Genomic DNA, 3,374 nt, shown 5'->3' with positions numbered 1-3,374 from the left:
GATCAGAGGGGAAGAGGAAATATAAATAATAAAACAAGAAAACTAGAAAAGAGCACAGCAGAGTGTGGGTAAATCCAGGGAGTTGTAAGCTCTTGCTCGTACTTAAATCTATATATTGCTAAAACAAAATGAAACAAAAAAGCATATAAGGCAAGCATTATACATTTTAAAGTCTTCATTGTAGAAAATCCATATATTCAACCAAGTTCAGCGGTGAAAATCAGAGGTATCTTTTAGTTCATTTTCTTTTTTACTGTGATATGGCACCAGAATTTCTTTATGTCATTCTTCATCTCCAAGTTTCTCAGTGTGTAGATTAGAGGATTGAGCATGGGAGCAATGATAGTATAAAAAAGAGCAAACACTTTGTCTTCTGGTAAAGTAGTTGCTGGTTGAATGTAAATGAAGAATAAAGGAACAAAAAAGAGGACCACCACAGTGTTGTGGGAACTGCAGGTGGAGAGAGCTTTGCGGCGGTTCTCTACAGAGTAGGACCTGACAGTGGACAAGATCACAGCGTAGGATATCAACAAGACCACAGAAGTCACCAGGCCCAAGAGGCCCGAGTTGGCAATGACAAGGAGACCAATTCTGGTGGTGTCAGTGCAGGCCAGTTTCAGCAAAGGATACACATGGGCCACAGTAGGGTAAAAAGATGGCCAGGAGAAACTGACCGAAGGAATGCAGGAACCCCCCAGCGCAGCAAGCAGCAATCATGGCAACGCACTTCTGTCTGGTCATGATCAGAGTGTAGAGCAGAGGTTTGCAGATGGCCACATAGTGGTCATAGGCCATCCCTGTGAGGATGAAGACCTCAATCCCCCCAGAGAAGTGCATGGTGAAGAGCTGTGTCATGCAGCCATGGTAGGAAATGATCTTCTTTGCTGTCAGCAAGTCAGCGATCAACTTGGGAGTCACAGTGGAGGTGTAACAAAGGTCTGCGAGGGAGAGGTGACTCAGAAAGAAATACATGGGCTGCTTCACAAGTTGACTGGAGGTGATAGAAATCACGACAAGTAGGTTTCCAATCAGAATTACAACATAACAAAGTAAGAACAGTAAAAACCAGAGAATTTCAATTTCCTTTTTCTGAGAAAGTCCTAAGAGAATAAATTCTGTGATGTTATTCCTATTTTCCACGACTCAGAGCAGTTTGTAGCCACTTGAAATTAAATAGTTATCAATCTTTACAAATATGTAAATACAATGATGTATATTATTCCTTGTCATGGGCATTTTAAAATGGAAAGCATTCAAAACTTGAAGAAAAAGATTTGATTTTTATTTTGAAAGGCTTTCCTTGCATTCTTTTTGTCCCTCTCTGGAAAATATTAATCCCTGATAAACAACTTTGATACCTGATTTTAAAACTAACCCTGTAGAATGCAGCATATTTATGCAACCATTCTATTAGCATGTATTATCAAACATAACTGGATAATATGCCCTGGTTGAATTCAAGAACTGGTACTGTAGAAAAAAATCAGTCATCCCTTTCCTATTCTCACTATTTGTTATTGAGAAAATAGACACAGAAATGAAACCTTGAGAGAAAATAAAAAAGCACTTATATGTGGATAATGTTATATGTGAGAAATTTCCTTCCATCTATCCTAGGTGGAAATGTGATAAATAGAAAAAATCAACCAATTTGGAATCATGAGGTATATCAGTTCAGTTCAGTTCAGTCGCTCAGTCGTGTCTGACTCTTTGCAACCCCATGAATCACAGCATGCCAGGCCTCCCTGTCCATCACCAACTCCCAGAGTTCACTCAAACTCATGTCCATCGAGTCAGTGATGCCATCCAGCCATCTCATCTTCTGTCCTCCCCTTCTCCTCCTGGCCCCAATCCCTCCCAGCATCAGAGTCTTTTCCAATGAGTCAACTCTTCACATGAGGTGGCCAAAGTACTATATACATGGCGAAGGTCAGCTATATATCTGTTGTACCTAATTTACAAATATTACTATTTTACAAATGTGCTTAATTTACAGATAGAATATTATATTTTATAGTCAAACAAAAGGATAACAAGCAAAGTATAATTACCTTTATTTTTTCAAAGGTATCACCTCAAACTTTAAAAAATTTGTTTTTTACGTTCAGTAAGGCATTTGAGGTTAATAGTAGGTTTCACTTGAATTTTAGTCTCATACAGTGTCTTACTCACTTGCATAAATTGGCTTCTTTCTAAGCGATGTACTCAGGCTGTTCAACTCTTCCCAGTAATCAGTCATCCTGAAAACGTTTGCTTCTTTCTGTTCCTATATCACATGTCTTAGTATCTCAGGCTGGCTTTTCTCTCTTCCATTCCTCTTATTTTTACCTCCTCCTCCTTCTAGTCACTGCTGTAAAGTAAGGTAAAACCAGCTCTAATAATATGCTCATAACTATTATGCCTTTGAACAAACCAATACCTTTCTCCTGGCAGAAGTTCAAGAAGCATAGACTAGGGAGAACTACTGAGAATTAATCATTCCACTAAATTACACCAAAATTCTCTACTTCAACTATATAAAACACAAGGCCTTAGTATTTAAAATATTTTATTTCATTTACTCCAAACTTCAGAACCAATATATTCACAATTTATTTTCAAATCTGTAATGCTCCTGTCCTTATTTTTCATTTTCAGTGAAATTGCCATTCAAATCTGTGTACATAAAGTAGGGTTTGGAAGAGAAAAACTGCAAATCTATCTAGTGTATGAGAGTCAACATCAGTGGCCACAAAATGACATTTAAGTATGTAACAACTGAATAGTGAAGACAGGATATTTGTAGTGGTCAAATAAACCATCTCATTCAACTAACAATTACATTTTAGGCTTTTAAAATAATTCCCAATAATTTAAAAGAATGCAGGGCTCTATTATAACTTATCCCCTAAATTATATTCTTCTGATTTGGTGGGAAACACTGTAAGTTATATATTCAATCACAGATTATTCTTTATTTAATACTTGACTTACTGCATGAATTGATCAATTAACTTATATCTTCTCAGCGTCTTTTCCCTTACTATTTGTCTGAAATCTTACCTCTGAGATTCTTTATCAGATAGCAGGTCAAATCATATTTGAAAAAGACAATGTAAATGCCATTTTGGTAAGCGCATTTGCAGACTAAAAGTGGAAAATCAATGAAATGATTATGAATTACCAAGAAAATAAACAAAAGCTTTTAAAATGCAGATTCTTTTGTCTTACCAATACTTGAATATTTCAGACAAATTGAAAATTATTTAAAAAATTTTAATCTTGAAAATGCACTCAGTCTAGGCCATTAGAAAGAGAGGGAATATGTGAAAAATACCTACAAATTAATTTGCATTTTAAAATATAAAAACTGTTTAATGCATGACTCAAAACCA

At 36.1% G+C, this 3,374-nt stretch overlaps 1 pseudogene; it reads right to left on the bottom strand.

Moving 5' to 3' along the window:
- Positions 1-233: 233 nt before the first annotated feature.
- LOC104999363 lies at positions 234-3,126 on the bottom strand (annotated as a pseudogene).
- Between the last annotated feature and the right edge of the window lie 248 nt (positions 3,127-3,374).

This window comes from Bison bison, unplaced genomic scaffold (assembly GCF_000754665.1).
Source record: "Bison bison bison isolate TAMUID 2011002044 unplaced genomic scaffold, Bison_UMD1.0 scf7180017853573, whole genome shotgun sequence".
Taxonomy (NCBI): Eukaryota; Metazoa; Chordata; class Mammalia; order Artiodactyla; family Bovidae; genus Bison; species Bison bison.
Note: the sequence above shows the minus strand (reverse complement) of the source record. Positions and strands in the feature narration are given on the sequence as shown.